Source organism: Terrapene carolina, unplaced genomic scaffold (assembly GCF_002925995.2).
Source record: "Terrapene carolina triunguis isolate 2854851 unplaced genomic scaffold, T_m_triunguis-2.0 Scaffold629, whole genome shotgun sequence".
In the NCBI taxonomy this organism is placed as follows: domain Eukaryota; kingdom Metazoa; phylum Chordata; order Testudines; family Emydidae; genus Terrapene; species Terrapene triunguis.
The window spans coordinates 9389712-9401258 of record NW_020664980.1 but is presented as its reverse complement, the minus strand read 5'-3'; the positions used below and the strand labels follow the sequence as shown (position 1 = coordinate 9401258).

At 42.8% G+C, this 11547-nt stretch overlaps 1 protein-coding gene across 2 annotated transcripts in view; it reads right to left on the bottom strand.

Moving 5' to 3' along the window:
• Nucleotides 1-475: 475 nt before the first annotated feature.
• SLC25A48 (solute carrier family 25 member 48) overlaps nucleotides 476-11547 on the bottom strand; it is a 48557-nt gene continuing 37485 nt past the window's right edge. For both annotated transcript variants that reach the window (XR_003370176.1, XR_003370177.1), the window contains 4 exons: nucleotides 4162-4200; nucleotides 4019-4045; nucleotides 3095-3232; nucleotides 476-594 (listed from right to left, as the gene is read on the bottom strand). The gene's annotated coding sequence lies outside the window, so the exon portion shown is untranslated. The remainder of the gene's footprint in view (nucleotides 595-3094; nucleotides 3233-4018; nucleotides 4046-4161; nucleotides 4201-11547) is intronic.

The following is an 11547-nucleotide window of genomic DNA, read 5'->3' as shown; positions in this document are numbered from 1 at the left end:
GGAAGTTCACACCTCTCTGAACGATTGTTTCAGGCAGTCTGCGGTTTCAGACATCACTGTTGTAATAAGCTTACCTTTATACAGTTTAATTACAGCCACAGGCTGCTCTAACTCATACTAGAGGATGGTTCAGCCTCCGGACTGGAGAAGGTGGAAAAGTGATTTAGAACTACCTTTGCCCTCCCTCTCACCACCACCTTAGCTGTGCTGAACATTAGCTTGGTTTAGCTAAGGATCAAGGATTCTATTGATTTCAATAGAAGTTAGGAGCCTAAATAGTTTTGTGGATCTGGGCCCAAGCCTCCATATGACCAGACATAAATTCTTTTGTGCCACTGGGAAAAAAAAGTGTAAAAAAAGGATGCTTGAAAGTCATTGATGTTCATGTAAAATATAATTTTATTGTTTTTAGCAAATTACTGTCTTTCATGTTTTATTTAGATAATAAATACAATAAATAACATTTTTTCTCCTTTGTCATTTTTTCCCGCTTTTCTTCTTGTTCACTTGCTGAAAGGTTGTTTTGACGAGTGTTAAGAATTTCTCTATGTTCCCAGTGGAATTTGTGTGACAGGGTCCTCTACAGGACAGGAGCTGTGGTAGGAAAAAAAAAAGGCAATTAAACAAACAACAAAAAATGGAAAGAAAAAATAAATCCCTACTTCAACATTGTGGGTTTAAGTGCTTAGGCTCTGAATAAAGACATGTGTGATAAGGGGGGTTTGGTTGAGGGTGCAGATGGTGATGGGTTCTATCAGAATGTATCACCTTAATTCTTTCCGCAGCTCCCTAAGGTCAGGTCTATACTACAGATCTATATGGGTATATCTACATCACTTGGGTGTGAAAAATCCACACCCCGACCGACATAGTTATACCAACCTAACTCCCCATGTAGACCATGCTATGTTGACAGGAAAGCTTCTCCCATCGACATAGCTACCGCCTCTTGGAGAGGTGGATTAATTATGTTCTCCAGTCGGCGTAGTAACATCTTCGCTAAAGCACTACAGTGGTGAAAAGTAGAGCTCTACGTGAAGACAAATCCTAGTTCTTCTGGCAGTTTCAATGATTTGACCATTTCCTCAACTGATATGTTCTAATCTAGCCACTATTTTTGTCCTATGGATACCAATGGATTTTTAAAAATTGTATTTATGCAGCTATATTTACTGTGAGCTTCAGACCAACATCTGGCTCATGACCACAAATCAAGTTCAAATCTTGAAATAATTTCTTTCCCTTAATCAATATCCTATGACAACTATTCTTTCTCCCGGACATCCAGGAAAAGCTATTAGCAATCTAATTATTTTCACATTGGAACTGTTGGAACTATTGATTTAATCCAACAGAGTTTCCACTATCCTCTTTTAATGCTGCACATTACTTTGGGCTAAACTGCCATCACTACCACCTGAGAGACAAAAAAAGGTGCATCAGTGCTATAAGCTCGATAGTGTAGCCATTGTCTCTCTAAACCTATGTCTACACTAGCACTTTTGTCGGTAAAACTTATGTCGCTCAGGAGTGTGAAAAAAAACCCATGCCTGACCAACATAAGTTACACTGGCAGAAGCACCTGTGTAGACAGAAGGAGAGCTTCTCCTGCCAACATAGGCTACCGCTGCTCATTGGGGGTGGTTTAATTATGCCAACAGGAGAGCTCTCTCCCATCGGCATAGAGCGGCTACACGGGAGATCTTACAACAGCGCAGCTGCATCAGTACAGTTGTGCAGCTGTAAGGTCCCTAGTGTAGACATAGCCTAACTACCAAGGACCAACACAGCTACAACTACACAGCATACAGCTAAATACAAGATGGAACAGATTGTTTAGCATGAGTAGTTAACACCTTTTTCAAGGGACCATTCAAGGTGAAAGATCATAGGAAGGAAAGAGGAAGGAGGGGATGGAAAGCAGCTGTGGGGGAGCTGTTAGTGGGTTGTAGAATAACGTTAACTTCACCTTGAATGATCCCTTGAAATATGCACTAACTATTTATGCTAAACTATCTGTTCCAGCTTGTATTTAGCTGTGACAACCTGAGTAAGTTTCCCAGACCTGAAGAAGAGCTCTGTGAAAGCTTGTCTCTCTCACCAACAGAAGTTGGTCCAATAAAAGATATTACCTCACCCACTTGGTCTCTCTAATATCCTGGGAATGACAGGGCTACTGCATATTGTTACCACCTGTCATAAATTTCATATTGGCCAGCCCTCTACAGACAGAAACCCTTCTAGCCAACAGTTGGTTCATGAATCCTGAGTCCCCAGAAAAGGGGAATTCAGGTGAACTCTTATTTTTCCCTCTGTATACCCTTCACCTACTACTGTACTAAAAATGCACAGACCTCATTGGGTGCATCTACACAGCGAGTGGCAGCCTGTGGCAACGAGTCTCAGAAGCCAGGTTGACAGACTCAGGCTTGTGCTATGGTTCTAAAAATATCTATGTAGACATTTGGGCTCAGGCTGGAGTTTGGGCTCTGAAGCCTGGCCAGGATAGCTCCACTGAACTGTTTTCAGAGCTCTAGTAATACTGCTCCTGATCATCCAGGAATTGTCAGTTGAGCTATCTAAGTGTAAATCAAAACCACAGCAAGTTTTTTTTTTTCTTTACACATCAATACTTTAAAAAATCAAATTGCCAAATCAGCATTGAAATATATGCCCAAATTCTGGCAGGCAGCAGCTCCCGGGGGTATCCCCAGAACCATGAAGATTTGTCCTTTTAGGAGCCTGAAAAATCTATATAAGGGTCCATGCACAGATGTCATTGTTGAGTCAGGAGACACATGCTCTGATATGTGGATCATCTCCTGTCACATATAGGTGTCACTCCAGAACACCTTTCTGCGTCTTCTGTCAATGAAGGACCATGTAAAATCCTCTCTGTGGTTTTGAAAGGGGCCAAAATAGGGGCTGCCAATTTTCACACCTCTTTCCCACAGCTGGACGACACGTCTTAAAGTTGGGCACCTATGCAAAGGGTTTGCTATTCTCTGGCACAAGAAATTTAGTCAAACAATTATAAAATATTTAGGTTCAAAATCTTATGTAAAAGAGAGAAAATAATAAAAGAAATGTTTACATTTTTGCACTTTTTTTTCTGCAGTAGCGAAAGCGATCGATGAACGTGACGAATCTTATCCCTCACGCTGAAACCAACTTGCAGTGTTTCATTCATTCTTTTAAATCCATCCACAAAGCACGACACTTCACAACCAGTCTGGTAAATGAAGAACATATTATAGAAAATCGAAGTAGGCTGGATTACATTTACTTTAAGCTATACTCATCACAAGAAAGGAGAAGCGCTAATTCATTAACATAGCAGAATGTCACAACTGAAATAATTAAGGTTGAATTATATTGCACACTGACTGAAGAACTTTGGCTAGTTTTTAAAACAGAAAAGCATCCTATCTTTAGTAAGAAACCAGTGCCATATTTCACTTAAGACTTGGATACCTGAAAATTTAAGATATATGCACTCAAACATAATCCAGGCTAAAATTAATGTTTAGCATATCTGTGGATATTTCAAAAATATGGAGGCCTGGTGTTGCAGCTTAACCCTCACATCAGGAGTCTCAATCTCTAATCACTTAGCCTCTCTCCCAAGATTTACAAAGGTATTTGGGCACCCCAACATTCAGATAGGCACCTGGTAGGATTTTTAAAAGCATCTAATAGGGTAGGCACTTAATTCCTATTGAAATTGCAGATAGGTGCCTGTCTACATCTTTAGGTACCTAAATACATTTGTAAATCTGACCCATAAAGAACTTTTAACTGATTATGCACCTGATCCAGCTCCACTAACATTAGAAGAGCTTTTTTGCCATTTATTTCAGTGGAGGCAAGATCGAGCCTTATATGTTTCATTGTTGCTCATATATTAAGAAACTTCTTCACAAACTTTTAAAAACCAAGAGAAAGCAATTTAAAATATGCAAACTGAACACTTTACACACTTGCAGTATTTAAAGCGAAATCTGGCATATTTACTTACCCAAGAAATGGGAAGACATAAACATGACTGAAAATGAAAAGAATAATCATTACAATTCAGTATTACCAGCCTAGTAAATATTTTGCATACACATTGCAATTGAATTTTGTAATCGAGTTCAAAGAGAGAGTTCAGCCACTTACATTAGTCAGACTACAGTCGCAGGTTTCAAAGTTTTCTGCCTAAAATGATAATGAGTGAAAGATCCACAATTACTATCATTTTATAATTTGCAAACATCTATTTTTACACAAAATACTAAATAATCACATCACTTACAAGTAGCTCATGTGTATTCCTAATAATCTCATCGACTCCGCAATACACTTGTGCTTGCACACAGAGCAGGCCACAACAGAAGACTATGTATGACAGCATTCTGGTGTTCAAGTGCAATGCAGTCTGATGGTTGACAGAAGAGCAGGCAGACACTCCTTTAAATTGAGTCTTGCACAAAATTCCCTTTCTAATGGGGAAAAACCCTGCTACTAAACTGATACCAAGTGCCCACTATTTTTCCCTCTAAGTTTGGACTGCATTTGGAAGAATCAAATACGTAACTGAGTCACCTAGTGAAGTGGCTTTTCCTTCATGGTGGGGAAATTCGTGAAAGCTCCTCTGAAGTGATTAATGTTTATCATTGTTTTGTCAGACCACAGCAGGAAACAAAGGTTGAAAAAAATCCTCCACAAAAGCATTTTTTGTTCAGATGTGGATTTTGCCTCTCATGGTAGTTCAAGTCATGTACCATGAAAGCAAATACACAACAACATTCCCCAGTGCAAAGTGTCTGAGGAGACAGTCCAGAGGGACACAGACTGTGGCTTTCCTCCTCAGTCAAATAACCTTTCTGTAAGAGGCAAAAAGGCGGCAGGATATTGTTGACAGCAACATGGCAGTAAAAATATCCTGTCTACAAGTCCTGTCTACAGGTTCCACAGATAGAGTTGCATCCACAGTGAACTACAGCTGCAAAGCTTGTGAGTGCCTCCTTCAGGCACTTGAATCTGACCTCAGTTTCATGGGTGCAGAACTTTGACATGACAGTCCCTTTCCCACTCTCTGCCTGAGCAGGTAGGAAAAGTTGGATACAAAAACGTGATCAAACAGGGATTAGTCTGCAAATCCAGAACAATAGCAGAAGTTATGAATCAGGCTGAATCTAACAGGACCACGGCTCCTGGGGCATAAAGACCCTTTCTTCAAACTGCACTCATTGGCAGTTCCAGAGTTAGCCCTCATCCCTTTTCCTTCATAGGTTTATATAGGTTTTTGAAGTTTCCCCCCTTCTGTTATGCAACAAGATCTTGAATCCTCCGCTGGTCAGTCTGAGCGTACTCTGAGTGGAAATTTTCTGAAGATTGTCTTGAAAAGAAGTTATCAGCTTCCCATTTCACAGCGACACTTCTTGATTACAATGTAGACTGTCTCTTGAGGGAAGAGCTTTCAGCTTAGGAAGAGCAGTGGGTGTGCCTCTCTCTGTTTCTTTGGACAGTACTGCCCCACAGCAAAATTCAGCGGTGTTGGCCTGAAGTATAAATCCCTTGATAAAATTAGTTCATGTAACATTTGCAGGCTACTCAATGTCTCAGAGAGATAAAAAGGCTATTTCACAGGTTTTCAAGCAGTAAAGTTGTCTGGGGGCTTTATTCTGGGTAAGGTTCACAGCGGAATTGCTGTGGTGACAAACCCTGGCATGAACCTTCAGTAACAACCTGGGGATTCTCCCACTGCTTTTCTGTGTTAAGGGAAGGCCCATCCATCAGATTTTGCTCAATGACAGCCAGATTTGGCCTTTTCCGAGGGGATACCCTAGGTGATAGGTTTCATGCTTTCTGATGGAGTATTTAGCAGGGTTTGCTAGTAGGTCTACCTCCGTTAGGGATTGCAATATGGTTGCTATCTTCTGTAGATGAGTATTCAAGTCAATGTGTTGATGTCCGTGTCATCAAGGTATGCAACATATATTGGTTATGAGGCTGAAGGATTTGATCCATCATCGGGGGAAATTTGCGTGCACCATGAAAGCCAAATGGCATTGTCCAGACGAGGAACTATTCATAGAGTGTGGAAAAAGCATGTTCCTCCCTGACTCCAGGGTAACAGGAGTCTGCCAATACCCTTCTGTGGGATCTAGCATAGTGACATAATGCGTCTTTCCCAAGCTACCTAACAATTCATCTTCACAGGACAGAGCGTATAAAGTGAATGTGTACCCAGGACACAGAAGCAGGATGTTTCTGTGCATGGAATGGGATTATGTCCATGCCTGGATGGCACAAAGTGAGAACAAAAGAAAATAGCTGTTAGAAATGCAATATTTTACTCTAGGTCAATGGGACTGTAAATGGGTACCATCTCCAGTCCTGGCTGGTAAGCCCTCCTGGGGATTAAACAGAATGCACACTCAACCAGAGTACCCACCCCAAGTATCTTTATTATTATTTCTTGCCTTAGGCTCCAGAGACAACACAGTGTAGCAGCAGACGGAAAGGGCTTCCTTCCTGCACCTTGTCTCAGTCTCTTATACTGCTTGCTTTCTTCTCTGAGCTATCTAGTTGGTGACCTAATTACTACATTAGCTCATCAGACTCTCTACAGGTGCAAGTGATCTCCATTAACCTTCCAAAACCAATCTGTCTACCTAACTCCCTCCTACTCTAACTACCCATTGTTGCCTCCTAAAAGGGGCTCTCTTTACAGCTGCTAACAGCACCCTCTCACATACCTCTCCCCTTCATGTGTTTTCTCTAGTTAGATAGGGCCCGGCCTTTCCACTGGGGCTCAGTTTTTCCCTGCCCATGCTCTGTCTTCCTTGTAGGGGCAGCAAACTCTCACCACCTTAGTATGACTTTTCGTGGACCATCAGTGAGGGTCTTCCATTCTCCATCCACAGAATAAACACTGTTTAGGTGTTTTGGCCCACAGGTCATCACACAATGGACATCGTGCAGTCTTTTGCCCTTGATCTATCCCATCCTTTTCAACGCTCACTAGGGCTCTTTCCCCAACCAGCACCTCACAGTCTGATGATCTGATGTTCCCCCGTAGGTATTAGGGATCTCTCATGGATCTCTCACTCCTCTGGGCCTTCTAACTGAGGTATAGTGGGCTTGCCTTCCACTGTTGTCCTTGTACAAGGTGACCCTTGCTCTTTCACTCACGTCTCCTCCATGCCAGTATTCTCCACCTGGGCTCTGCTCTCTCAGCTTGTTAATATCTGCCTAGGTTGTACTCTCTAGAGCTTTTCCTCTGCGCTGGCACTTCCTACTTGGGCCCCACTTTCTTGGCCTGTTAGTATCTATCTAGGATTTACTTGTATCTCAACTTGTGGGCTCTTATCTTTTTGACCCTAGCCTCTGCTTTCTCTGCCATCCATTGAGGTTCCTTCCACATGGCCTCCCTTCACCTACTTAAAGGGAATGGGTTCCAACCCTAAGACCATGGGATAAGGTAAAGTTTTCACAACTCCAACACTTTTCCACCTGAACCTCCCTATACCTCTCATGGGACTGAGTTCTTTTCTCCCCTTGTATGCACTCAATGCCTAGAGTTTCTCCTTCCCGTAACCACTGCTGTTCAACCAGCCTGCTCCGCAGAAGCAAGCAGGCAGATGCAGAGCATAAACTGTTCTAAGATCATGGCATCCATGACTGCTTCCGCATCCTGCCTCCTTAACCTCAGCCACTGGTTGGCTCAGTCAGTCAACTTCTGTGTAAAGGTTCTAGGCTGTACCCCATAAGTCCACCTGGTGGCCCTAAATATCAGTCTGTTCCTTCCAGCTGACAAGCCTGCATGGTCCAATATAGCAGTCTTTAACACATTGTAGTTCTTGGCATTCTCCTTGCTTAACACCCTGTAAGCAGCCTGGGCTTCTCCTGCCAGATAAGGGGCTAACCATATGGCCCATAACCCTTTATCCTAGACTGGGCCAGTAGCTGTTCTCTCAAAAGTCAGTAAGACTGCACTGGCGTCATCTCCAGGGCCCAGTCCAGAGCTGCAGCCCTACCTCAACTTTCTGTTCCCCACAGTAGGACTTATCAAATGTTGTAAGTGCTGCTGTACTGCGTCTCTGTCTTCACAAACTCTTGAAACGCTCGCTGGTGCTCTGCCTGGTGCCTGCCATCCCAGCTGTCTGCCGGAATGCCTGCAGCATCCTCTGCATCTCTTTCTGCTGCTAAGCTAGCCCCTGTATCAGCTCCTCCATCTTTTCTTGGGCTCAACCTGTCCTCATATAGGCCACCTCTCAAACCTTCCTGGCTCTAGCTGATAGGTGTATCACAGACAAGCCCCCACTTGCAAACAGGTTTCCCCTCCAGCCTGGAAACCCTGACTGGTAAGCCCTTCTGGTGACTAAACAGCACACACAGTCTACCAGGTACCTTCATCGAGTGTCTTTATTATTATTTCTTCCTTTAGGCTCCAGGTCTAATACAACATAGCTGCAGATGGAAGGGGCTCCTTCCTGTTGCCTGGCTCAGTCTTTTATACTGCTTGCTTTCTTCTCCGAGCTGTCCAGCTGGTGACCTAATCACCTCGTTAGCTCACCAGATTCCCTACAGGTGCAAGTGACCCGCACTAACCTTCCAAAACCAACTTGTGCCTGGTGTGTTCTCAATGGGTGCTGGCTCCCAAAAGGGGCTTTATTTATAGCTGCTAACAGTACCGTGTCATAGGGACCAAGGCTGAATCTCTCGTCGGTGCTGGGTGTATGGGCAACTTTAGTCCCACCACATTTGGTAAACCATAAAGAAAGGACACGTGCTGCACTTTTGTTGTGGATTCAAAAGTAAAACCAGAAAACATCAGTGAGAATGAATGGAAATGACCATCAGCATTGTCCTTCAAAGACACCCAGCAATAAAGGGTTCTGAAATGTTTTGGACAATAAGGGCCCAGTCCTGCTCACAGTGAGGTCAATGGCAAAACTCCCATTCAGTGGCCCTGGGTGCACAGCCTAGGTGAAACCGAAAAAGTTTGATGCTTTCTAAAAAGCTGTGTGGTGGGGAAAATGATCTATTTTGCCCCGTGCTTTTTGAGGAATATCTCCATTCATTTGCATAGAGACAATGTACTCATCGCTTCTGAAACTGCATCACACTGGAGGAATGCGTAGAGGATAAAAGAGACTTTCTCTTTTCATTTGTGTGTTCTCAAGAGAAATGTTATCTACCTAATCTGTAGCATTCAGTCACTCTGACAGCAGGAGGTGGGAGGCTCAGGGTTAATCAGCAGGAAAACCTAAGAAATACACTGTGCGCTGAGAAAGATGGTTTCAAAAATGTTCAAAGAGTAATTACTTCAACTAGCTTTGATTCGTTGCATCCAACCCTCTTGTGTCAGGAGGGGCACTGTAATGAGACTAGAGGTGAGTAAAAAGAGGAAGATAGAAGAGGATTCTGGAAGGTCTCCCTCCAAAAGGACTTCCGACAATATTTATGGTTTGCATTTCCTTTGTCCTCCTGTGAGAACGGGAGAGAACCATGGAGGATGAGCATTGAGGGTGAGAGAGAAATTAAAATACACCTCACCTGCCAACTGAGCCACATGGCTCCTCCCTTTAAACTGCACTGGTTGGGAGTGCCAGGGCTATCACTACATCTTTTGGCTCCTTCTCCCCTTCTATTACTCCATGAGATCCCTGTCATGTCTGATTTGCAGATAAATCTGGAGCAACTACCATAGGTGCTGGACCTAGGGATGCTGTCGCACCCCTTGGCTTGAAGTAGTAATAACAACCCAAATACATGGTTTCCGCCTTCAACACCCCCACTCTAAAAATTGTTCCAGCACCACTGGCAACTAATTTACACCTGAATCAGGTTCCTTATATCCATTATCAGTCAAGTTGGCACAGACGAGATATTCTGCTTGTTGTTAAAGTAACTGAACAACAGTGTACTAAACATTTGAGGCAATGGCACTATTAACAACACTGGTTATACCAGGGGTTCTCAAACTGGGGGTTGGGACCCCTCAGGGGGTCACGAGGTTATTACATGGGGGGGTCGCGAGCGGTCAACCTCCACCCCAAGCCCCACTTGCCTCCAGCATTTATAATGGTGTTAAATATATACAAAAGTGTTTTTAATTTATAAGGGGGGTCACACTCAGAGGCTTGCTACGTGAAAGGGGTCACCAGTAAAAAATTTGAGAGCCACTGGGTTATATTTTATCTCTTGAGCCCAGGATTTTAACTTCAGTTCAGTCATTAACTGCCTGAAGTCAATGGGAGCCTTCCGATAGACTTCAGTGAGTCTTTGGATCAGGCCCTAAATATTAGGGTTTGTTTACGCTGTTCTGTAGTCGGCATCAATAGGAGTGTAAATTCTAATGTGTACCAGCATACCCACGAGGACCGTGCTGACACGAACTAAAAGTTCCCCAGTGCGCATTACCGTAGTCCCATTTCAAACAGTACTATGTTAACATGCATTAGGGAACTTTTAGTGCACAGCAGCAGGGTCCACGTTGGCTACTTAGTGCACAACGCTCTGGTGAGCACAGGAATTTACACCCCTCTGATGTAGACTAAGGCACCATCTAGACAAGCCCTTAATCTTTTTTATTATTCTTGTTATTACTAGTAGTATCGTAGTGCTTAGCCATGGACCAGGCCCCCACTGTGCTAGGGGCTGTACAAATACAGAACAAAAATACGGTCTCTGCCCCAAAGAGCTTGCAATCAGTTATTAAATATCTGTACCCATTTTTATTAGAAAATCCTTACGCCTCTCTCATTAGAATAATGTTGTGAAAATCAGTTGAGTAAATGATTCACAGAATATAGTGTTTTCAATGACCTTCTTGAACTTGGCCTGATTCTGACCTTGCTTACACTGTGTAATGGTAACTTCACTGTACAGGAGAATTGCATTGAAGTTTTATTGTACAAACATTGGGTTTGATTCTTATCCTTTTAAAACCAATGATTCAGATTTTTCTTTCACCCTTGTTAAACGAACTCCACATTTATATTGATGTGAAAAAAAGATCAGAATCAGGCCTAATGTGTTTAAAATAAAACTCCCATATAATTCTTTTCTGCATTGTTCCATGTTCTTTCTCTCTCAAAGCAAAAGGCTAGACCTTTAAAGTCATGCTTGAAACATCTTCCTGTGATGTTTGAAAATCCTTAGCTTTCGTATTATGTATATATTATATATAAATCAAATAGGGTAGAAGCCCTTTGCTTTGGATATCAAGTCTTCATCTATTTCATTCCCTTGGCCTTTCAATATATTTTCGCATGTTTTATTTAAAGAGGTTTTGGAAATTTGTGTATTTCAACACAGAAAAGGAAAGTGAATTCAAAGTAAATTCAGCATTCAAGGTGCTGTGCTTATCCTGCCTTCTGTCTCTCACATGGCACCACCATTGTTTCCAGGATATCCGGAAATACAGACATAGCAGCAGCACTATATGTTACTTTTGTTTAGACCAGGGGTCGGCAACGTTCGGCACGCGGCTCGCCAGGGTAAACACCCTGGCGGGCCGGGCCAGTTTTATTTACCTGCTGACGCGGCAGG